Source organism: Lissotriton helveticus, chromosome 3_1 (assembly GCF_964261635.1).
Source record: "Lissotriton helveticus chromosome 3_1, aLisHel1.1, whole genome shotgun sequence".
In the NCBI taxonomy this organism is placed as follows: domain Eukaryota; kingdom Metazoa; phylum Chordata; class Amphibia; order Caudata; family Salamandridae; genus Lissotriton; species Lissotriton helveticus.
In genome coordinates, this window is record NC_136061.1 from 1,656,316,342 (window position 1) to 1,656,342,968 (window position 26,627).

Here is a 26,627-nt window from a genome sequence, read left to right on the forward strand (position 1 = left end):
GTACTCACCGGGCAGCACGGAACGGAAGGCCTCGGACGGGACTGGACTACGACGACGAACTTCGGACTTCGGACTTCAGTTACGGGTGGACCTCCGGATACCTCGGACCTTGGACTCTCGGCTTGGGCTCTGGTCGGGACTCGCCGCGTTCCTCCACCGTCTCGTTCGGATGCTGGACCGCCTCCTCCGTCTCCTCCGTGGGCCTGAGGGATACTTGAAGCAGAAATATCTGCACTTGGCCAGTATGGTTCCGTCACGACTGCAGAGGGTCAGGGGGTCGGCGTGGCTTCACCGACGCGTGGGGAAAGGGCAAGTCCCTATTCGGGCGCCATTATGTGGTGAATAAATAAATAATACCCTATTTTTGACTAGACTTATAGCATAACAGATAGCTCAATAAATAAGAGTCAAGATTCGAGGTAGTAGGAGTTTCTGCAGGTTTATTACAGCATAAGGACAGGATCAGGACAACCTGCATAGGAATAGGACAATAAGGCCTGGCAGGACAACTGGGGCCCAGCAGCTGCCGGGGCTTGGTCTGGGATGAGCGCGCTAACATTTAATAACATAACATTGATTTATATACATAGCGCAAACACATAGCATTACATTGCAGTAGGCGTAACAGTGGGTGGAGCAGAAGGCGTGACGTGTAACAGTCGCGAGAGATAACAGTAAAAAGAGGTGTAACTGGGAGTTTACATAGACATGTGATGCGAAACGTAACAGAATATGTCATGAATGGGCGGACACATAGGAGGGGGCTACCTAAGGAGCCGGGACCTCTAACCTAATGGTGCGCGAAAACTGGCAATGACGTGTTACTAGGAGAAGCTGGGGGCTACGAACTCTGTGCTAGGAGCAGAGACTGAAGTCTGGAGGGTCGGAGCGACATGTACCTAAACCCTATCTGGTATCTAATGTTTAGGGAACATGTTGATATAAACTAGAAGTCATGAGGGGAAAAGCTAACTTGATTCTAAGACTGGACCATGCATTATTCTACATGTAGTGCGTGATGAATATTAAATGACCATTAAATACAGTATTTCTCTAACATGGAGACGAGAAGGCTAGACAATGACGGAAACTATTGATGTAGTTCAGTAGCTTAGGAATGCAGAGGAGGAGGACTGAACTGATAGCTGGAACTATAACATACTTTTGGCAGACTTAGAGGCAGAGCCGGGCTGCACCGGGCACTGCGAGGCAGGAAGTAAGTGAAGGGTCGAGGATACAGGTGGGGGCTGTATCGCTCCTCAGCGAGGCTTTCAGGAGACAGGAGCTGAATCCAGGGTCCGGGCCCTTTTGAGGCCTAGAAACGGGGATTTTATAATGGAATAACGTGCACACTGAGAAACGTGGCAACATTACTTTACATAGGCCTGATATTCGTAGTATTCACGAGAACTGGAAACTAACATATTAGAGGTGGACACAACTGTAATTGCGTCTTCAATCAGAAATGGGGAATAACATACGCATATTGGTCATGCATACATAACATATGATGGATGGGGCGTAGGGACACAGAACATGGCAAAATTTACTTTTCCACAAAGGGCATTAACCACCAGAGTTATCTTACAAATATTATTACTCCCTGGGATTTAGTAGAACACAAAGCGCTCTTCAGCAGGTGTCTTACCCCGATAAGATATTTTACAATGCCGCCTTTGCAACCAATTAAACCAAAACAGATTTACTATCAATTTTCTCCTGGTTGCCAATTTATTTTTGGCAGGGTTAAGAAAATAAAAATTAAGTTGACTCCCATGCTGCTTTGCATATCCTAACTCCGTCTTATTTTTGTTGCCACTCTTTGACCCCCACATGTACGGGTACTCCAGCACTGTGCGGCAGGACTGTGGTCTCATTCTCCACACCATCCCGTTTTGCTCCTTAGCGCGCAGCGATGGGCAAGGACGTGCTTTTATTTATTTATTCATTTTATGCGTTTTTATATAGCGCTGACTTTACCCTGAAGGTGTCAGAGCGCTTCACAATAGGAACAGTAGTGATACATGAGGGGAAAAAAATTACAAGTGAGCATGTTACAAAAAAACGACGTTATGTTACATGAGGCAATAGTGACAATTGTGCAAGTATCGAGCAAACAAAATACAAGAGGAAGCAAACGATACGTTACTAGAGGGAAACAAGGGACGTGTGTATTTTACAAAAGCGTACAAAGTACAAGTAGAGGTATAAATATTCAGCATTAAATGGTAGATACTCAAAACACAAGAACAAACGTTACGTTACATGAGGCAATGGTGGCAATCGTGCACGTATCAAAAACAAACAAAATACAAGAGGTAGCAAACGATACATTACAAGAGGAAAAGTGACGTGTGCATGTTACAAAAGAGTACACAATGCAAGTGGAAGTATAATACTGCAATAAATGGCAGACACTCAAACCACAAGAACACACTGGGAAGGCACTTCTTAAAGTCATGTAGAACAGATGTTCCTATAATGGTGCGCGCCCGCTGTGTGCCTGGGCAGGAGGGCCGGAGACTCTGCTGTGGTCGTTCGCTGCCTCAAGACCGAGCGCGCTCTGCCTGGCACCGCCAGCGCCGCCGCTGGTATCAGAAGACCCACGCAGAGGCCACCTGGAGGGCCCGCACGGACCGGAAGAAGTCCATGCTGACAACAAGGGGTTTAAGATCTCAGTCTGTCACGTGACGGTCGTGGTAGCTAGGGACGACAAATGGGCATTCCTCTAATGTCAACTAGACGCTACCCTATCGAAGAGGTAGTGTTGAGTCCTCCGCCGCTTCTTGGTCGGTCCCGGCATGCCGTGCGACGCGGCGGCGCTCTAGCTGGAATGTCGCTGGCTCGCCGACTTCTCCAGCAGAGGCTGAAACGGAGGCACTTCCCGGGGAAGAGATGCCCGGGGGCCGCGGCGGCCTGTGACACCCCCGGGAGAGCTGGTAAGGTTTGTGCGGCAGCCTTGTACAGGGCTTCAGGAAGGTTTCAAAGGAGAAGGGTAGGAGTGACATCGGGCCAAGCAGGCCGCGGCCTGCTTACCAGCTGAGTGGGTAAATGGGGGTTTCAGTCAAGTGTAGAAAAACAAATAGGAGGAGGCCAGTTTGGCACGGGTGGTACCTAGGTAACAGATAAAACAAGGGTGGTTGAGTTAGTGGAGACTGGGCCAGGAAAGCTAACGCGCAGTACGAGGAAGAGAAGGTGACAGGTGGGTGGAGCTAGGGACAAGAGGTCTCAAGTCTACGAGGCGAGGGCTTTAGGTCGACAGAAGAATTTTCTGGTATTTGTAGCAGCCCTCTGAAAGATATGTAAATGCAGTTCTGTCACCCTGTTAATTACACAATAGCCCCAGCTGTCTATGAATGTAGGTGCACCTCTGGTTCACGCTGCAGTGTTTTTTCTGTGATGCACTCAGAGTTCTCAAAGTATAATATGTAAAAATGTCTTGTCATTTTCACCCCGCATCCAAAATATCGTAAACTCTATGGCCCCAGCTCCATTCTCTCTTTGGTGTTTTGCAGGTCCTTTAATCATATCGCCCTTGTTGTGCGCTTTTAAGGTACTACCGCAGTACTTTTAAAACATTTCTTACTCCCCGTTCTTAAGATATTTCAGCCACAAGGACATGTTTACCAGATTCTGTTCACAATGACTAGTAGCCTTGGAGAGCTCAAAGCTTTAAGATGAGGGCTCTAGGATGACGGGAGGGACAAGGGAAAGAAAGACTTGCTCAACTACTTCATTCTGTGGTATTTGTATCAAACATTTATAAAACATATGGAAATACATTTCTGAGTTACACCCCCCCTTATTGTCACATGTAACACTCCCCTCCCTTTCAGTCAAATGTGCATGTACCCAGGGCCACTGGAATCATGCGATTGTGCGGCAACGGCGTTTTCGCATAATTACAGATTTGCTACATAATCCATCATCTGCTATCACCCCCAAAATAAGAACTCGTTTCTAGCTCAAGCGATTCGAAAGTTACTGAAAAAGCAGTGATACGTGTTGCCTCGAAGTGGAAGGCCCTTTGCAAAGCTGAACTGGTCACCTTTCTTTTGCTTATTGCTATATTTGGATGTTCAACTGGTACTACTGAGGAGCAGCCATTGCCCAGATAGTGTTACCAAGTAAAAATTATGGAATAATGAAGTAATACTATTATAAAATGAGCCGCATTATACTGCATAATTTAAATTGGTGGAATGAGTGAATTGGTGTTGTCATACTTTCTCTATAATTTAGACCATATGTTGTTTTTCTACGCACTATGAATGTTTTCCACTGTGACATTATCTTATGTACAACTAAAAATAGTTTGCCCTGATAAAATCTGACTTGCCATAGCAAGTAGATTTCGCAAGGCCTGATGTAGGAGGGAGACAAAAAGTTTTGAATCATTGTAATCTGTCTGTCGTTGCCAACCTTTGCATAGCATACAGATGCTAGACTTTCAGCCATCTTAGTCCTATATTCAGGAGATTGCGTGCCTTTTATATCTGAGCAGTCCTCAATCTGACAGCTAGAAGTAGCTGAGAAATTAGCTTGCCAATGAGAGCAGGTGGTGTAATCCCTCATCTGCATTCCCCATCAACATAACCAGTGGCTCTGATGGTAGCTCAATGCCTGTAATTTCTATAATATGAAACTGGGCCGCTGTGCTGAATATTTTCATCTGATTGCAAGACCAGCACATATGATAGTACATACCCATGTTGCAGTGCCCTCGCCACAGCCCACGGAACATGCGTCTGACCCAGTGAATATGGCCTTCAGCATCACTGGCATTAGATACCATCTCATTATAACTTTGTAGACACTTTCTTTATATTGTGTTCTACCTATCGAATAAATCTCCTATATCTCTTATGATACAGTCTTTTTGTAAAGAGGTCAAGCAGATGCAGAATGTTGCTACCATAGATGTTGGATATTTGGAGAGGGAACAATTACTAAATATTCATTTGTTTGATTTCCAGTAAAATCAATCAATTCCTCAAAATCTTCTTGCTTGGTTCTTGTTCCATGACCGCTTCTCTATTTTTGAACTTCGTCGTACCCTAAACAGGACTTTAAAAAATGGGTTCCAAAAATGTGATATGATCTTCAATTTGGTGGACGGTTTGATAAATGTAACTTTATGACAGCATTCGTGAGCTTAGTCCAGTTATCACTATGTTCTTGTGAAGAAAGGTCCAATTCACTCTATGAAATGCCTTCACGCATCAAGCGAGAGAAGGACTGTTTGGACTTTGTCTCAAATAACCATATCCAAGACGTTAAGAGCAAGTCTCGGATTGTATCCAGTTTGGTGGTGTTTTATCAGCTTGCTTGGTATTGGAAAGTTGGGTTTGGCTAAATGTCTTTAAGTCTCATTGTGAGAAACTTGCAAAAAAGTTTTATATCACTGTTTAATGAGACAGTCCGCCTATAGGAGCTGCATAGCAGGAAATCCTTCTTAGGCTTTAGTAGCAGTCTAAGAGTAGATTCCATACAGTTTTATGAGGAATGTCCTGGTTCGTACAAATAATAGATAAACTTGGTTAAGGTCTAGTATGCTTTTATAGAAGGTTGTGAAGCAATTGGGTCCTGGTGCTGTACTGCACAGCAGCTCAGAGATGGATCGTATGAAATCATCCTCCAATATTGGGGTCCTCTAGTGGGAGTAATGTATTGGGGAAAAATGAACACCAGTTATTTTGTTTGGTATCAAGTAGTTTGAGTTTGCACATGGTCTTAGGAGGTTCTCAATACATTCTCATGGAGCTAATGTCCCTCCAGATGTGATATGTTGTATTTTAAGTCTGCCTGTTTATTTTTGGCGAGTCTAATATAAGTGGCAGTGTGAGTTACAAGTTTCTCCACTAGTACTACTTCTGCTGCATCCTATATCATGGCGCAGGGTATCCCAATAGTCATGTTTTCGGCAAGATATTTTGTTAAAGCTTACTTATTGTTATTTCTATAAGGACTTCTATGATGATTTCTATTGATAGGGCCAATTGCATCAGTGACAAGGGTACTAGTAAATACTGTATATGTGAATGAGACCTGTGTACGTTAGAGAAGAACAGGTAGTTCCTTTATTCAGGATGTAATGTGTGCAAAGTATCTACAAGGTTGAGGTATGGCAAACGGGCCAGCAAAGGGTTCGGTGTTGTAGGCTTATTTTTAGGAAATGAGCACCTGTCTTCGGTCGAATCTAGCGCTGTGTTAAAATCTCCACTGTAATCGTCCCCTGAGAAACTCAATTATTGTGTTGAGAAGTGTTGAGTAGAATACATCCCTGTATTCATTGTGGTTGTTCATGGAGAGAGACCAGTGTGCCAGTCTTTTCTGAAGTCGATGTGTTGCTCCCAAAACCGCCTATAGATAATTTTAAGGGTAAAGAGAGTACCCGTCCTACGTTCTAAGTCACACCCTTAGTTCTTGACTGTGTTGTAAAGTGGAATGGCAAAGATTAAAATCTAGAGCTCGGTCTTAAAATATCTCCAGTCAACATATGATTTTCATCGGGCACCATTATGTCTCAGCAAGTGGGGGAAACCAAATTAAACCTTCTATCCCTCTTAGAAACCGAGATATTCTACATCAGAGACAGAACAGAGGTGCTCTGAGACTGTTTAATCTGCTGTTAGTTGTTTAAGCAGTGTTTGGAAAGGGATTGTAACATCCGTTATTTTGGCTAGGAGAGCGAGTGTAAGTGTTGGGAAAGCAGTATTGTTAGTGGGCAAATATTTTAGGCTCTTACCTGCAGAACACCCCAGTGTGGATTTAGCCTGTCTGTCTCCTAGGAGATTCTGAGCTGAGGAGCAGCTTTCAGCTCCCTGCCTGGCAAACATTACCTGAGGTCTCAGGCACCTTATATAGGCTGCTATTGGATTCTACATGTATGCGCTGATTGGTGGCCGTATCCGGTGTTTCTATTGGATTAGGGTTAGTGTTCTCATTGGTCAAGTATATTAGGGTGCTGATTGGTTCCTAGGTCAGTGATTCTATTGGATGTAGGGCTTGGGGTTAAGGATCTGATTGGTGGATATGTTTTAGGGTTTCTAATTGGTTCCTGGGGGTTAGGGTTTCTATTGGACGATTGGCTACTAGGGCTGTGATTGACTATTAGAGGCTGGTGTCCTATTGGTTCTAAGGCTTAGGGCTAGGGTTGTGATTGGTTAGAGCTAGGGTTCCCACTGGCTGAAGGGGTCACCTGATTACTAGGGCTATTTAAGGCCAGGATTCAGGACGTCTCAGCCTAGTCGTCAATGCTAAGGGCAGAGAGGACAAGGGCAGCTGCCTGTTTAGCCTGTGTGAGACTGGTCAGTACTAGGGCCATAAATGCTGCCAATATTACATACACCAGTACCAACCCTACCCCATTCACAACCATATTAACACACTCACAGCACATGTATCTACTCATTTACTACAAACTAACCCAAGACGAAGTTCAATGTCTCAGCACCCACCACAAAACCCCCAGAAACCACATCTGTACACCCTTCTATCCCAGCTCCCACACATTTACACCATCACTTACAAACAATACACAGCTCTATCCTATACCGCTAACCAATCCACTCATCACTAACCCAACCAAATTCCACACCATACTTAACTAAATTTCATCCAGACACACACTCCCTACTCTAATTACTCCTAACAGCCCCCTATCTGTCACCACAAAACCTATACTTATTCTTCCATCTTTTCAGCCACCAACACCCTCCTCTTCTTTCTACCACAATAACACTTCTGCACAACACTTAAACTTCACTTACACTTCACTGCACCACACATATTATCTCTTGCAGCAATCCAATCAGACACACTCTGAACTCTAGGTCATCCCCTCATACACACCACGTACACTCTACTCACAAACACATTACCACCCCCTTTATCTTACAACTTACACCCACAAGCAATACTCTACAAACAAATACTCTCCAGGAAAGAAATACATCAGCACCTCCTTCACTACTTCTCAAAAACCAAACATAACACAGACACCAGCACAACAAAATCTCTCCTGCACAACACCTCATAATACTTTCCATCACAAACTACAAACACACCCACCTTTCAAACTACACAAATGAACAAACTCCAGCGTTCTCTCTTCCACCACACCTAACCACATACAGCAACTCTTTTTTAACCACCTCTCATTCATTGGACAATTTAGAACCTTACTGCTTGAACCACATGATGCACCACCACCCTTAACTCATACACCTTTCGCCCTAAACAGAAGTAAACAAAATAAGCAATATGCCACCCCTCAGAACTTCACTTCCCCATGTCTACTGCACAATAAGCTCACACTACTAAAATAACACAGCTCACCCACTCACTCTTAAACACCGTCGCCACCACCTACACACCCAGCCCCATCAAAGTGCCTTCTAAGCCTGCTGGGTGAGTAACACGATACAGAACAGCTACACGATTGCCACCCTCATACAGCTAATATGCCAAGGACACACCTGCCACAAGTCCACAAAATACTGCTCACTCTTCTACAAAACAAAGGCACACTATCACCAAAGCACTTTCTCTAAACTGTCTACTAATAAATGCTCATTCGCTCTCTAAAAACAAGCATCACATCTACGACCTTCTCACTGACACAAGACCTGACATACTCTTCATAACTGAGTCATGGTTGGGAGATGATATGGCTCCAGTCCAACTATCACCCAAAATTGTATAGGCAAAAGAGTAGCTGGCATAGCTATCTTGTTCAGGCAAACATTACATATGACTAAAGCTGACGACATCTCCATACAAATTTGTGAGGCCTTTTTCACCAGATGAAATCAGACTCCATCTTCCTCCTGTAACTTCCTGCTCCTTTTCAGACCTCCACCTAGCCATGCAACATTCCCAGACACACTTCTAGAAACGGTTTCAAACCTGCACTACGTTCCAACCTATGCATTCTGGGTGACATCAACATTTGCTTTGACAAACGTCATAAGTCATAAAATTTATATAGCGCACTACATACCCAGAGGGTTTCAAGGCGCTTGGGGAGGGGAGGGGGGTTATTTGTCAAATATCCACGTTTTAAGTTGTTTTCTGAACGCTAGGTGATTCTGGGTGAGGCGAAGGTAAGCGGGGAGTGAGTTCCATGTTTTGGCAGCCAGGTATGAGAAGGATCTGCCTCCCATGGTGGTTTTGTTGATGCGAGGGACAGTGGCGAATGCTTGGCTGGAAGATCGAAGTTGGCGGGAGGGGGTGTAGAAGGACAGTCGAGAGTTGAGGCAATCTGGTCCGATGTCGTAGAGTGATTTGTGTGCGTGGGTAAGCAGTCGGAAAGTGATCCTCTTATTGACGGGTAGCCAGTGGAGGTCTTTAAGGTGACCAGAGATGTGTTCGTTGCGTGGGATGTCTAATATGAGCCTGGCTGAGGCGTTTTGGATTCGTTGTAGTTTCTTCTGTAGTTTGGCGGTGGTACCTGCGTAGAGGGTGTTTCCGTAGTCCAGTCGGCTCGTGACCAGAGCATGGGTGACTGTTTTCCTTGTTTCGGTGGGGATCCAGCGAAATGTTTTTCTGAGCATGCGAAGGATGTTGAAGCAGGATGAGGATACGGCGCTGACTTGTCTGTTCATTGAAAGTGAAGAGTCCAGGATGACGCCAAGGTTCCGTGCGTGGTCTGTCGGGATGGGTGCTTTTCCGAGGGCTTCCGGCCACCAGGAGTCGTCCCAAGCAGAGGGGGATTTACCTAAGATGAGGACTTCTGTTTTGTCTGAGTTCAGTTTCAGACGGCTTTGTTTCATCCATTCGGCGACTTCTTTCATTCCTTCGTGTAGGTTAGTTTTGGCGGTGCTGGGGTCCTTGGTGAGAGAAAGGATCAGTTGAGTGTCATCCGCGTAAGAGATGATGTTGAGGTTGTGTTGGCGGGCGATGGTCGCGAGGGGGCTCATGTATACGTTGAAGAGGGTGGGGCTGAGTGAGGATCCTTGTGGTACGCCGCAGATGATTTCAGAGGCCTCGGACTTGAATGGTGGGAGGCGGACTCTCTGGGTTCTTCCGGAGAGGAACGAGGTGATCCATTCCAGTGCCTTTCCTTGGATTCCGATGTTTTTGAGGCGCTGTAAAAGGGTGCTGTGGCAGACTGTGTCGAAGGCTGCAGAGAGGTCGAGGAGGATGAGGGCGACTGTGTCTCCATTGTCCAGTAGAGTTCGAATGTCGTCTGTTGCTGCGATGAGGGCGGTCTCAGTGCTGTGTTTGGCTCGGAATCCAGATTGTGAGGAGTCGAGGGATTTGTTGGCTTCGAGGAAGGCGGCGAGCTGGTTGTTGACAGCTTTCTCGATGACTTTGGCCGGGAATGGAAGAAGTGAGATGGGGCGGTAGTTTTTGAGTTCGGTGGGGTCTGCTGTTGGTTTTTTCAGAAGAGCGGTGAGTTCAGCGTGTTTCCAGTCTTCTGGGAAGGTAGCGGAGTTGAAGGAGCAGTTGATGACGTCTCGGAGGTGCGGAGCTATGACGGAGTCTGCTTTGTTGAAGATGTGGTGAGGGCATGGGTCTGTGGGGGATCCAGAGTGGATGGAATTCATCAGGCGGATGGTGTCCTCAGTGGTGATTGGGTTCCAGGCGTTGAGGGTGTTAACGGGGGGAAGATAGTCAGCTGATGGTAGGGTGGGTTGGCTTCCGGGTTGGTTGTCAAAGCTGTTGTGGATGTCAGCAATCTTGTTGTGGAAAAAAGAGGCTAGGGAGTCGCAGAGAGTTTGAGAGGGGGTGATGTCGTTGGAGTTGGCCGAGGGGTTGGAAAATTCCTTGACGATGTTGAAAAGTTCCTTGCTGTTGTGGGCGTTGTTGTCGAGTCGATCCTTGAATGCTGTTTTTTTGGCTTTTCGGATCAGTTGGTGGTGAGTACGGATGGCGTTTTTGAAGGCGTCCTTGTTGCTGGTGGATGAGTCTTTTTTCCAGGCCTTTTCAAGGGAGCGGCATAGTTTCTTGGATTTCTTGAGGTCCTCGTTGAACCATGAGGCCTTCTTGATTTTGTGTAGGCGTTTTTTCAGTGGTGCTAAGGTGTCTGCGGTGTTGGATAACCAAAGGGTGAGGTTGGAGGCGGCTTCGTTGGCGTCAGAAGAGAGGGCTGGGGAGGTTTGAAGGAGCGATGAGGAGATCTGTTCCGTGGTGATTTTGTTCCAGTTTCTTTGTAGAGTTGGTTGGAGGTGGATGATGGGTTTTGGCTTGTTGTAGGTGAAGTGGACGCAGCTGTGGTCAGTCCAGAGGAGCTCCGTAGTGTGGTTGAAAGAGACATGGTTGCTAGAGGTGAAGATGGGGTCGAGTGTGTGACCTGCGATGTGGGTGGGGGAAGTGACCAGTTGTTTAAGTCCGAGGTTGGCGAGGTTGTCTAAGAGGGTGGCGGTGTTGCGGTCGTTGATCTTCTCAAGGTGGAAGTTGAGGTCTCCCAGGAGGATGTAGTCTTTGGAGGGGAGCGCGTGTGGGGTGATGAAGTCCGTGATGTCTTCACTGAATTTTGCGCGGGGTCCTGGTGGTCTGTAGAGGAGGGTGCCTCTGAGAGTGGTCTTGGGGTCGATGTGGATCTGGAAGTGAAGGTGTTCGGAGTTGGCGAGGTTGGCGTCAGAGCTGGTTGAGATGCGGATTGATTTCTTGTGGACGATAGCGATTCCTCCTCCTGTTTGGTCGGTGCGGTCTTTGCGTGTTATCTTATAGTCGTCAGGGATAGCGATGGCGATGTCAGGAGCGGAGGAGGCGTTCATCCATGTTTCCGTTAGGAAGGCGACGTCTGGAGAGATGGTGTCTAGTAGGTTCCAAAGGTCAATGGCGTGCCTGTGGACCGAGCGGGTGTTGAGAAGGATGCATTCTAGGTGGTTGGGGTCGGGAATCTGTGGTGTGGTCGGAGCGGAGATGTTGACGGTGCCGCTGAATTTGCAGGAGTAGCAAGAGAAAGGTCCATGGGTGTGGCCAGGGGCGGCTTGGACGCAGTTGGGGGCGCGGCCGGGGTTAAGGGCTAGGAGGGTGGCTGCATCGTAGGTAATGCGGGGGTGGGCAGAGCGAGGGGCAGGGGGTCTGGCGCTGGGCGCGGTCCAGGCGCGGACGGGCGTAGATGGGCTTACCTTTGGCGCACCTTCGGCGTGTCCGAAGCGCGTGGAGGCATTGGCCATAAATGGAGGGTGGAGGGGGCGGAGCGTGGGAGGGTCAGCAGCTGGGAGGCGGTAGCGGGGAGGAGGGGCAGGGAAAACAACAACAGCAGACAAGATGGAGGTCAGAGGGGAGGCGAGGCAGGGGCAGTAGGTCGCCAGCGAATAAAATTACTCTAATAATGCACGTTGCTGCCAGGTGAAATGCAGTGCAGGGCGGGCGGCGCTATAGTCACAAGCGCTGATAGCAATGAGATTACACAAAACACTGCGCAAATGTGATAAAAGCAGGCGAGCCGATTTTAAACACGGCGCTATTTACTCTAATGCAGGCGATACCACTGAGGTAAATAAATAATGCAGGCGATACCGTGCAAGTAGCAGTGCGATCCCCAGCAAGATAGCAGCACAGGGAGAGGAGCAAGGAAGGAGCAACCGGTCAGGAGCGAGTCCGGGCGGTCACAGGGGCTGTGAGGACGAGGTAGGCTCTGTGAACGTGGGTGGGAGGGTCAGCAGCTGGGAGGCGGTAGCGGGGAGGAGGGGCAGGGAAAACAACAACAGCAGACAAGATGGAGGTCAGAGGGGAGGCGAGGCAGGGGCAGTAGGTCGCCAGCGAATAAAATTACTCTAATAATGCACGTTGCTGCCAGGTGAAATGCAGTGCAGGGCGGGCGGCGCTATAGTCACAAGCGCTGATAGCAATGAGATTACACAAAACACTGCGCAAATGTGATAAAAGCAGGCGAGCCGATTTTAAACACGGCGCTATTTACTCTAGTGCAGGCGATACCACTGAGGTAAATAAATAATGCAGGCGATACCGTGCAAGTAGCAGTGCGATCCCCAGCAAGATAGCAGCACAGGGAGAGGAGCAAGGAAGGAGCAACCGGTCAGGAGCGAGTCCGGGCGGTCACCAATTATGTCATCAAACCCATTATGTCCCATCTGAATTCAATAATCACTGGCCTAGACGCACTGAACCTGTCTTAGATCGTTCCAAAACCCACACACATCATCACTGAACACATCCTAGATGTAATTTTTGCAAATACAGAACTAATTATCTTTCAAACTATGACTCCAGTTACATGATCAGACCACCACTTGCTTGCTTTCCAACATTTAACAACACAAAGTGACACACCTAAAGCCACCTTGTGTGCATCCACCTATTGACTGTGAACAAACTCATTTTGGAAAACTTTGAAACACAACTAACATCCAGTACAGATCTAGACACGATAAAATCTGTTAAAAACTAGATGAGTGGCTACAGGAAGCTTTTGATATCCTAATACCACCCAAAAAAAGACACAACAGAACAAAATAAAATAGGCATCTTGGAGAAATACAGAGCTAAAAGAGATAAAACAACTAATCAGAAAGCCGCAACGTGCCTGGCTAAAAAAAACACCAATCAAGACAAACTTCGCCTGCAGAAACGTAACAGATTATACAAGTCCGCTATCAAAAAAGCTCAGAAAAGGTACTATTCAGACAGAATTCAAAATGTAAAATGTGCAAATCAAGAATTCTATCAAATTCTCACTGAATGTCGTAAACCAAATTGCCTAGAAGGTGCTCATCCCATTACTCAAGATTTCACAGACAAAATAGCAAATTATTACACTGCCAAAGCAGACACGTTGGGCTGATATTTGAAACAAAGAACCAGCATCAACCCTTTCCCAAAACAACAATCCAAGAATACTCTAACCCAACCTCTCCACTCCTTCCGACAAGTTTCACACTATTAATTTATGGACTTGGTCAAAGCAAGCGGTCCACCACAAACCTACAAGACTATTCTTTTAACAACCTTTGCTGCCACTCCAGGAATAAGAATCATCAACAATTCCTTAGCTACTGGAATATTTCCACAAGAACTCAAAAAGTAATTCACATGCCCATTACTGAAGAAAACAAACCAGGACCCACTGAACCCCGACAACTACGGACCGATTACAAATGGACCTGTCCTGGCCAAATTGATAGAAAGAGCAGCATTCACCCAGATATCACAATTCATTGAAGATAGTGCCATACTTTCAGATTTCCAAAGGGATTCCATCCAGGAAGAGGCACAGAATCTGTTGTCATTGCCATCTGGGATGATCTGAAGAACGCAGTTGACCGCAACGGGGTTACTGCACTACTTTTCTTGGACCTCTTGGCTGCCTTCAGCACTTGTTTTGTTTTTTTAATTAAATTTTTATTGAAAAGAAACAGACATACAGAAAAACAAACCAAACCTCACAAGGCAGAAATATAATAATACATTGTCGTGGGTTCGTGCGGGCAGAGCTCAAAGGCTTGATGAATACAATGCAATCGGATAGGATGGGGACAGGGGCGGACAAGGAAACAAGCGGAATTATTGACCAGAGATGACGAGTGAATGGCAATCAGGGGGACGAAGACACATCAATGGTTACATCCTGCGGGGGAGTACATATATTACCACGATAAGCGTTCCATTGGGACCATATTCTACCCCATTTCCTGGGCCGTCCCCGGGAAAGGTACACAGTCTTCTCCCGGAACATGCACCAGTCCATGTTGTCTTTCCACTTGGATAAGGTAGGTGGTCTATGTGAGCCCCAGAGCTGGGCAATGTCCCTCTTCGCGACCATATTTCCGAGGGTCGCCCATATGATCTGTGCTGAGCTGTAGTCATTAGGTTCCCAAACATTCATCAAACAACGCCTGGCCTCGGGCAGCAGGGACACTCCCGTGACAGCTTCCATGACATCATGTACTCGGGACCAGAATCGAACCATCTCCGGGCATTCCCACAATATGTGGAGAAAAGAACCAGACATCCCACAGCCACGCTTACATAATCCATCCAAGGAAAAACCTATTCGAACCAGACAAGGCCCAGTCACATACACTCGGTGAAGTATCTTAAGTTGGACGAACCTCAAACGAGCAGGAATGGCGACTTCCTTAGGCGAGGACAAAGCAGATTGCCAGTCCTCATCGTCCAATTCAAGTCCGTCCGCACACCACGCAGCCCGGAGGCGGACCAGCAAGTCAGCTCTGTTATTGATGAGTTTCTTATAAATCAATGAGATCTTGCTGTCGGGCACATGACCATCCAAAATGCGGTCCTCCAGAGGGGAAGACTCAGGAATATCAGCACCCGCAGCAAACACAGACAACAGAGCATGACGGATCTGGGCGTACCTAAAGAATTCATTGTCACCAAGCTCATACTCCACTCGCAGCACATCAAAGGACTTGACAGTACCCTTCGACCACAGATCGCCCACTTTGCTGATGCCAATCATATCCCATTTATCAAAGCCTTTTGTTTTCCACAGATGGCCCAAGCATTCCGAATCATACAAAGGGGTGGCCCGAGTAAACCTGCCACACCAACCCAAGGCCGCATTCGCATCACGCCACACTCTCACTGCAATCTTAGTGGAACCGGTCAGTGTTCCACGGAGACCACCAGAGTACAACGCTATGCTAAAGGTCCCCCCTGGCAAAATGAATCTATCCATGGAGAACGCCGGGGCAGGGCCCGGTGCGTAGGTCGCATGATTAATCGCACTTAACTGGGAGGCCCAGTAATAACGTCTGATGTCCGGGAGGGCTATACCGCCGTCATACCACGGAAGCGTGAGTTTAGAAAGAGCAATGCGGGCACGCCCATCCCAGACCAGTTGTCTCTGTAGGCTCTCCACTTCACGAAAATAGCCCGAGGCAATCGGGTCAAAGGAATTCTGAAGTGCGTACAAAAATCGAGGCAGAGACATCATTTTGAAAAGCGCCGCTCTACCGAGGGGCGACAACGGCAACCTACGCCAGCGAGCCACATCAAGCGTGAGCCGCTGAAGTGGGGGTAATAAATTAAGCTCATAACGCCTGGAGGGGTCCAAGGAAACATAAATCCCCAAGTACTTGAAACCGGTCTCCGTCACGTGAATCGGAAATCTATGCGGCAGTAGAGGGAGGTCTCCGGCCAAAACGTAGATGCAGGATTTAGCCCAATTGATAACAAGACCGGAGTTCTTTCCGAAAGAAGTAAGAACATCGAAAAGTACATTAAGTGACTTTTTAGGGGAAGTGAGATATAAGAGGATGTCGTCCGCGTAGAGCGAGACTCGATCCTCAAAATCAGGAGGCCATCGGATTCCTCACATAGATGGTTCCCAGCGGAGCCACTCCGCCAAAGGTTCGAGAGCGAGAGCAAAAAGCAAAGGGGACAGTGGACAGCCCTGCCGGGTACCCCGTCCAAGCGTAAAAACGCAAGACACTCTTCGATTAACAACCACCTGGGCCAGGGGACTCTCATAAAGAGGTTTCACCCAGGCTATGAAGCCCGGCCCAAACCCGAATTTCAAGAGGGCTGCCCAAAGGTAGGGCCACTCGATAGTGTCGAAGGCCATGGTAGCGTCAAGAGAAGCCAAAATGGCCGGTTCAGTAAGCGTCTCAGCTCTCGCGAGAACCCCGTGGAGTCTGCGCAGATTCAAAGCAGTGTTGCGGTGCGGGATAAAACCGGATTGATCTGGATGGATCAAGTCCCCGATCACAGTTACTAAGCGATTAGCCAATAGTTTAGCCAAAATTTTGGGTTCGGCATTGAGTAAAGAAATGGGTCTGTACGAAGTACAACGATCCCGGGGCTTACCCTCCTTGGGAATGACGACGATAGTAGCGAGTCGTTGGTCCAAGGGGAGGGAGTCAGACTCAAGGGCCTCAAGGAACATGTCCCGTAAATAAGGCGCCAGTTTGTCGGGTCGCAGCTTGTACAATTCAATGGGCAAGCCATTGGGGCCCATCGCCTTACCCGAACGGAGGGAACGAATAGCCACCGCAATTTCATCTACAGAAAGCGGAGCATCCATGAGGACTCTGTCAGAGTCAGAGAGGCAAGGCAAAGCAATGTCCCGCAACAGCAATCGGGAGTCTTCCTCATCCCTATCACAAACGGAGGTGTACACTGTCTCGAAGTGATCCGCAAAACACTGAACGATCCCCGCTGGGTCAGTGACACACTCACCACAAGGCCGCTCAATCACGGGGACCACACGATTCACTCTCTCTTTCTTGTCCAACCAGCCTTCGACACTGTTGACCCATGACACTCTGATACAAAGACTCTACGAAGCCGGCATAGAGGGTACTGCTTTAGACTGGATCACATCCTACCTTCACAACAGAACTAATGTCTGTAAGGATTGCAGGCTGGTTCCACAGGAGCGTCAGGAATCCGAAGAGTAATCCGCAGCCTTCCCCTACGGTCTTCCGACTCTATCAAGCACTAGAGTACGAGAGACACGCCAGGGGAAAACAGGGAGACAAAACAAGGAAAGATGGGGGAAGACAATGATGATTGATGGTACACTCCAGTAGTGAATACGATGGTGTCTCTACGTAAGGAACCGGAACAAACAGGTAGGCTGTAATAACAAGAGGAAATCAACAATTCTAGATCCAATCCATTAACTAGAATATACCAATGCACAAAATACAACCATATCACATACCCCAGGTTCTTAGTATGTAGCAGAGGTAACATGTGAAGGTGAAGACAAAGGCACAGCGTCTGGAGCTATAACAGGAATGACACAATAGAATGTTGAGCACCTGCATGTGAGATGGTGTTAGGTACAATAACGGCCCATATAACTCCCCTCTTACATCAATTATAATGAACCAGTCTACGAAGACACTTTCACCCAATCTTCTGGAGATATCTTACACAGTGTATCACCATCTAGAAGAACCAAAGCAGGACATATAAGTCATACATATGTAGATATAATACTTAGTAAAAGATTGGTAGCGCATGTGCGCTCTTACCGCGATTCTTGGTAGTGTGGAATATGCACCCACCCTGATCCACGCAAGAGTGCCACCAAATATCAAGTAAGGAGGGATTCAGTAGTATCTCAGCGAATATGGCTGAAATGAACTGGAATATGGGGGTAATAGGGACTTCGTGGAAATAGGATAGGAATAGGTAAAATGATGAGGGAGCAACTAACTAACTATCTAAGAAAAGAAAATAATAATTGGGGAATTTACTGACACCGGACAGCGGAGCTAAGCCCGGCCGCCGGGTGCAGTACACAAGTAGCAGAGAATTAATAGGGAAAACAATCCCCACCGGATGGCGGAGCAAAGCCCGGCCGCCGGGTGGAGAATGCAGCCTGAGGACGAGTTGAGAAGAACCCTCTGAAATGTATCCCACCGGGCGGCGGAGCAAGACCCGGCCGCCGGGTGGAAACACAATCAATAGAATGTCAGGAAGAAATACTCCGGCGCTGAGTACAGGCTCTTCCTCAATCACCGGTGAATGCTGTGCCCGGCCGGATGGCGGAGCTAAGCCCGGCCGCCGGGCGGGGCACACGGAAAGGGGAAGAGGGAGATAGGCGTCTCAAGGTACGCCGAAGGCAGCTGAAGACTGCCAAACAATGCAGCGTAGGCGTCACCCGAGTTTGGAGAAGGCAGGGGACGCAATACGCTAACTGGCAACGGAACAAGGATGTGAAACAGGAACTGCAGAGTCAGGCAACAAGGAGTAGACGGAACCGGAAACTAGGGAAGCTTGACGCGAGAACGTGAAGCGTCGTTCCCTGTTTCCTGGTTCTTTAAATAGCATGTGTCTTAAAGGGACAGCGTAGGGGAGTCCCGAGGCATGACAATGTCATCCATACCCCTTCTTTCTCATCCAAACCGTACGTCACAAAAGCAGGGGTCCATCAAGGCTGTATCATCTAGCCCATGCTTTTCAACATCAACGTGAAGTCCTTACCAGCAGTGATCAATCAATTTCCCCTCACGTGCTATAACCATGTTGATGACGCACAAATACTCCTTCTGCTGGAATGCCCCAAATACATTGGAAACTCACCTGTTTTCAGTTGCCTCAGAGCCATGGATCAATGGATGACGTGGAACCATCTCAAATGGAATGCTTCCAAAACTGAAGTACTCGCGTGTGGCAGTTGGAAAAATCATGACCCACTTGACTCCTGGCCTGATGATCTGGGAACACCGCCTAAAGTATTGAAGGAAGTAAGAAACCTCGGAATGAACAGGAACTCTAAGCTATCAACGAATGCTTAAGTGCACAAACTAGCAAGATCGATCTTTGTTACTTTAAAGACTCTGCGATTAATCTTCTCCCATCTGGGATTTCCACACAAGGTCCAGGCTACCATCTCTCTTGTTCTGTCCAAACTTGATTACGTCAATAGCCTATACCACCGATCACCTTTAACAACTATCAAAAGACTACCCCATATTCCGAACTCCGCTGCCAGATTACTCTTACCTACAAAGCCGTAAGCCCACATCTCCCCTGCCTTGAAAGCCTTGCATTGGTTACCGGTTTACAGAAGATCCACGTTCAAGCTGCTTTGTATCACAGCCAAAGCGATACATGGAACAGGACCGCTCTTCATCAGGAATAAAATCACCAAATACATTCAACAAAGGAACCTCCGCTCTAGAGTGGCATCTCACCAAAAATCCCAACGTGCAAGAAAAAACCATGGGTGGCACATCCTTCTCTGTTCAAGCAGCCAAACTATGGCACTCTCTACCCCCAAACATAAGATCCACAGATAACCATCTTATCTTCAGAAAACTACTCAAGAATTGGCTCTTCCCCACATAACCACCATACGAAAACATAAATATATAGGGAATCCCTCTGTGTAAAAGCATTTATTATGTACCTACATGTGTGTATTGCTTAATATAAACATGTATAATAATTGTTTAAAAAGTATAGATATTCATTATTTCTGCTTAACAAATGTATATATTACTTATAGTTAAATTATTCTATGTTTTTAACATGCATATGTGACTGCATAAATAAGTAAATATTCAATCATAAGTATTGATCTACAATTGCTTCACTATTACAAAAAATAAAATAAATTAATTCAAAGTACAACATGGCTGGAGTTTATTAAATATATCATTAATCTACATATATTACCTTGCTTATGCATATATGTACTTGTATATCTATATATTTATTATTTTGCCTCTAATTCAGCATATCCAATGCACTACCCTAGTTCTCACCCTATACCTCTGTCAGTATATCCTCTACCTCCTCTGTTTCATCCCAAACCCATACCACTACTTTGATTCCCAAAATAACCCTTTCTAGACTCTTCCCTCCTCTACTCCACCTTGCATCATCTCATACCTCTTTTACTATTCAGATCTCCCAAACAAGCCTTTCTAAACCCATCCCTGCTACCTTTCCCGCTCTCCCTCCCCTTTAGGCATCCCAACCCCCCCTCCTACTACTGTGAACTCCCAAAAAACAAAAATTATAGACCCTTCCCTCCACTATTCTTAACATGTCCACCACTCAAATTCATTTCATATTTCCCTATACTAACTCCCCTCCACCCTTCCTTTACACATCCCAAACCCACTCCTTCAGCTAAAAACTCCAAAAAACAAACAAAAATATATATTTTCTAGCCCCGTCCATCTTTATTCCTCCACTATTCCTTTTCAATCCAAATAACTGACTAACATGTCCACCACTCAAATTAATTGCATATTTCCCTATACTGATTCCCACTAATCCTGTTTAGGTTCTGTAGTAGCGTGTTGCTCCCCAAAAAGCGCTTCAATACCTCATCAGGGGTAGCAAGCACTATATAAATACAAACCTTTCCCCTATTCTATCCTTCCACTAGCCTCCTCAATCCAAATAACAGCCTAACATATCCACTGCTCAAATTACTTCATATTTCACTATGCTAATTCACCACTAATCCTATATAGGTTCCAGAGTAGCATGCTACTCGCAGAAAGAGCGCTTTGACGCCTTGTTGGGAGTAGCAAGCGCTATATAAATGCAATTACAATGCAATACAATTATACCGGTCCTTTTGCTGCATAGCCTTTTAGAGCACCTTCTTAACGGGAGAGTTCTGTCCTTCCACATTTAAAGTCACAAACTTGGCAGTCATAGACATTCATTTGTTTAGGTAACATTCATAATGAAACCTTATCTGGTAAGAAAACGCTTCCCACTGTACTTAAATTATTCATACTGCACAATCCATTTGTTTTTTTTTACAGGTGCATAAGATTCTTATGCACTGTGAGGTTTAAGGGTGCTTTACAAAATAACATGAGCAATGACAAAATTGTCCTACATTGAACAATAAAAGTGCATGAACACGCAGGTTCTAAGTAAATGAAAGTAAGGTAACTTCATGCAATGAAAGAACTCAGAAGATGAAGGCAAGGGAAAATACTGGTATATACGATCTAGCTAAAATGAGCTGACAACAAACAACGAAAGAACTACGTGTAACGAGTGAACTCTGGAAAGGGGACTGGATTGTGAGCGAAGAAGATGGGATGTGAGAAGGCCAGGTCAATCGAACTGACAAGCTGGATGGAGAGTGCAAATGAACTATGAGATTGTAAAAGAGGGGTTGGTTGGTAGAGAAATTGAGAGCCATAGGGACTCCAGGAGGTTGTACAAAGTAGAAAGTGTGAAAGATGTGTAGATAATCCATCGTGCAACCCTGTGTCGGTGGATGTGTACAGTGGTTTGAATGTTTCAAATGTGGTGAGGTCGGTGTAGCTCTTGTTGACCTATTCCTTTGCATGTTAAACTCCTGAATTTGAGTAAGTAAGAATGAAAAATGTCCTAGCTATTGTAACGGAAATTTTCAATTCTATTAAGGACTCGGAGGCAAACATTATGCTTTTCTAATCTTTACTTCACTAGTTATAAATTTGAATAGCAGCCATTTTAACATCAACTTCACTATAGAAAACGAACATTGCAAAAATTCCTTGGGATAGTTCAACATTAACTACCAATCAGGTCAAGGCAGTCCAGATATAGTCCATTGTTAGTGTCTATGCTGCCTATTTTCTTCGTGCGAATCACTCTAGCATCTGTTGCTCACGAACCCTATTTAGAACCATCATTCACTATGAAGCCAAAGAAAAAAGGAAATTAATTGAAACTGTCTTTCTAAAGAGAAACAATCAACCTCATATCAAGCACTATAATTATGAGCAAAAACAACAATAGTCAATCAGTAGAGACATTTCAGAATAGCCAGCTATTTACTGGTAACAGAAAGGGAATAAATGGAGAACTTCTTACAAAGTGGGGTAATCCTCGTCTCTGAGTCCTTAATAGAATTGAAACTTTCTGTTATGATAGCTAGGAAATTTTGCATTCAGTGTCAGGACTAAAGGCATGGATCATGCTAGTTCAAAGCTTTCTTACCACCAAGTGGCTCCAGAAAACCTGACCACATCACGCCAGACCTAATTCAACTAAACTGGCTGACCATTGAAGCGAGGTTCAGGTTCAAGATAGCTTGCCTGATGCACAAAGCTATTCATCACAACACCCCTGCTTACCTGTTAAAAAAACTTAGGCTATCGGGCACTTAAGAAGCTCTAACACCCTTTAATTGAAACCTCCCATATTCACTAAGAAAAGAACTTACAATCGTGCTTTCTCTGGTCTTGCTCCAAGAATATGGAACGCTCTTCCCCCTGAGATCTGAACCAACCTATCTAATGCCTCTTTAAAAAAAACATGTCAAATGGCTACTCCTGAATGACCTTCAACAGCATTGACCCGGATATTATCGCTATCAACTTCTGTCTCTGTTCTGGATACTCTTTTTAATGTGTTTTTGTTTCGTTTCTTCTCTGCTGAAACCTTACAGGTCCCACTGAATTGGCTGACTCTCCCTGCCCCCCCTTTGACCATGTCCCTCCCCCTTGACCTTTTGCTTGTTAAGTTATCTCTTTTGATCCATTTTGTTGTTGTACTCATACAGCTGGAATGCCAGAAACCGGTCCTCGGAAGCTTGTTTCCGGTCCAGGGAAGACATGGCTTGGCAGTTCGGGCTGGACTGTTCCCATGAGGCACAGGGTCAGACTGATTTGCATATAGCCATGTCTGAACTGGGGTGGCAGAGTGGGCTAAAGAATGGTGATGGATTAAACCCAGATCTTTTGACTGGGTGTGAGTGTTTGATTGATTCAGATGCTCCGTCCATCACCACCCCCTTTTGTACCTGAATGACCTTCAACAGCATTAACCCGGATATTATCGCTATCAACTTCTGTCTCTGTTCTGGATACTCTTTTAATGTGTTTTTGTTTCGTTTCTTCTCTGCTGAAACCTTACAGGTCCCACTGAATTGGCTGACTCTCCCTGCCCCCCCTTTGACCATGTCCCTCCCCCTTGACCTTTTGCTTGTTAAGTTATCTCTTTTGATCCATTTTGTTGTTGTACTCATACTTACGCCACTTTGTGCAGTGCTCTGATACCCTTTTGGGTCTTGTTTGCGCTCTATAAAACTTTTCAAATAAAAATAAATAAATAAATAAAATAAGTGTGCTACAGCCGCCACCGGCTTGAAGTAGAACATTTTAAAAGTGGAGTCCGAGGACCAGTCCGCTGCATTCATGATGTCCTCCAAACAAGTATCCAGCTAAAGAGTTTGAGGCCATTGCCCCTCTTGCTGAACGGGCCCGAACACTCCCATATATATACCTGTCTCCTGCATGACAGAATGCAACCACTGGGCATTTGTGGGTGAAAAGACTGCTTTATATGGCTTCCGCAGGGCAATCTGGAGTTGTTGCTCGCCTGGCGGAGAGAGTTCCTCTGTCATCTCCTTGTATGCTTTCAAGCACTGCACTACACACAGTTTGGGGGAATTGACTATTGCCGGATACGAGATGATTTTAGTGTTAAACTTAGTTTGTGTGCTGACTGTAAAAGAAGCCCTTTTTGGGGAAAGTACTCTACTTGTAACATCCAGAGCTTGGACGCCCAAGACCCTTCTACATGACACATAAACCTTAGCAGAATCTGATGGATGCGTTTTGGAAATTCTTCAGTGGGATTGGGAGAGCCTGCAAAAAATCCAAACCCGTAGGAAGAATCATGTTTATTCAGTCCATCCAAAAGAAGAATAAGCCAGCCCATGTTTTAAGTCTTTTCTTAATTGCCTCAGTAAGGAGTGGGAAATTAAATGTATATAGTAGATATATATATTTGATTCCCAAGTACTTCATCGGACTTTTCACCCTGCTGAAGAAGTATTTCTCCTTTAGCGGCTTAGGTTACAGAAGCTGGGGATGTCAGATAAAGAATTTAAGAGATATCTATATTTATCTTACAATCGGAGATGGCTTCAAGTTTCTGGAGCTGTTGTATTAATGTAGGTATGGGCATCGGGGATTACCTAGTGTAAGCAGGCTTCGTCTGCTTGTGAGGAAATGTTGTATTCATCTTGATCATATGAGGTCCTGTTTACTTTGTGAGCAATTGTGATGTGTTCTGCCTGAGCCTCTCTGCATAGAGCAAATAGTAAAGGTATCTGCTCATTTTCTGTGTGTGATCTTCCGCATTTCCCTGGAGCTCATGGTGTCTAACAATTTACTTCATAAATGATAAAGGATTTCAAGTCCCTACTAATCAGTGTGACTCCCATTGGTGTTTTGATCAGTAGCTTGGACTGGGACTGTAGCATCATTTTCATTAATGTTGGTGACTTTTAAATTAATCCGCATTCATGGTTTTCAATGCATGGTCCTTTAACCACATCGATGCTCGATGAGTTCCAGCCCTGTGCTGGAATATGCAAAAACCCATTATTCATGACGAGCTGGGCTCGTCATGAGCGTGCTGGGAGGCTACTGCATGACGAGCCCAGCTCGTCATGAGTGTGGAAGGGGTTAACCGCATGCATGCGGCCGCTATTTTCGCGCTGTGCGGCTTTTTTTCAAAAGCCGCGTTACATGACGAACTGAGCTCGTCATGAGCATGCGAGCGGCGCAACTCATGACGAGCTCAGCTAGTCATGAGCACGGAAGGGGTTAAATCAGTATATACCTTTTTTGTCTTTCTCGTAGGGTGTTTTCATTGCAAATAGGAATGTTTTTTTAAGATGAATGGAAACTCTTCAAGAGGCTGTTGTGAAGCCCCCTGCCTTAGAATCCAGATTTGGAGGCCAATAGATGGGCCTCTTGTAAGAGTGCCACATCCGGGGCTGTCCTCTGTATATGTTGCTGCATTACAAAACTGCACCTCAATGGATTTTATCATGTAGGCCATTGACACTCATGTTAGTACATGATGCCTATGTGATTTCGTGATTTCACCAGCCCAAAATGAAAGTTAGATCACTGACCTCTTGCTCAATCTCCCTGTATAGGAAAATGTAAATATTTCAATTAAATTATCTCACATTGAGTTTCCCCCCAACTCCCACTTCCTTAACAACGATAGATTCCCACTCTAGCAGCATCTGCTACCCCTGACCCTTTGGACGCCCAACTGCCTCAGGCCAACGAGACTACCCACAACCGCAAAACAAATGTAGAAACTGTAACTAGTAAACAGATGGGCCTCAACTAGGTGCTGTATTGAATTTAGCATTTTTTATAGTCTGACTTTAGTTAAATACATTCAAGAATCCTTTCTACTTGTGTTTCGAAGCAGTACTTTGCCGCAAGACATGCATTGGCTTAGGCTGTATTTGAGAAAGTATAGCGATTTACGTATATGGACATCAATTGTTAGCACTTTCATGTTGAAAAGAAAAGGCAAACTCTACACAAACTTTTTTTCTCAATTTAACCTAAGGATTCTTTGCTGAAATCACAAATTAATGAAAATGTATCAAAAAGAATTGTTGTGGCGCATGTGGAAACAGTTTTTAATGGATATCTTTTTGTACAAATTTCAATTTGTTAATAGTTTTACAAAATATAGTGAAAAATGATTATTTATGACAGAAAGAATGAAATTATATTAGCGCAAATATTGTATCCCCACCATTTGTTTCTACACTACTGCAGTCTGTTTTGATAATCTAACACGCTGTTACAATAATTTGTTTTACCACGTGCTGTACAAGGTGGTTTGAAAAACGTTCTGCTAATAATTCAGACAAACAATATGTGGAAGGGGTAAGACATTGTTTTTCAATACAAAATCCTAAATCAGTGCCCCTTCCCCAAGCAAAGTAATTTCCTAAACATCCAGGGATCTGGTCCATTAACCCATGTTGTACCCTGTGACCAAGTATAAAATGCCCTAAAACGGAAAGGGCTACTACCTTCCTTGGTATTGTTCCCATGGATGTCCAACGTATGGGTATGTTTTCAAAGAAAGCCAAAAGGGATTAATGATATCTTCAGTACTTTGGTATAGGGAAAAGAAGGAAGGATGAACCGTAATAAGGTTAGTGGCACATGATCCTGAACCTCTTGTACATTGTGGAGGCAGTGTGATAAAAACATTGAGCATGGGGGGTCTTGGAGATGCATTTGTCAGCAAAGTACCATGTTAAAATAATAGGAAGTGTCATCAGATGTGCCAAGGATGCAGACAAAATATCCCCAGATGTGCCCCTAGTTATGTTTCACCCAAACACAATTCTTGGTTTATTGTAAGTTTTGAACACCAGGCTAATGAACATGAATAAACCTGCACGATTACAATAATGAGTTGTACGAAATTTG

General features: G+C 45.4%; 1 protein-coding gene across 1 annotated transcript in view; it reads left to right on the top strand.

The window, feature by feature from the left end:
* Positions 1 to 2,717: 2,717 nt before the first annotated feature.
* The window catches only part of ZNF148 (zinc finger protein 148), a 171,343-nt gene continuing 147,433 nt past the window's right edge, over positions 2,718 to 26,627 (top strand). Inside the window, exon 1 of the mRNA XM_078682438.1 lies at positions 2,718 to 2,939. The gene's annotated coding sequence lies outside the window, so the exon portion shown is untranslated. The remainder of the gene's footprint in view (positions 2,940 to 26,627) is intronic.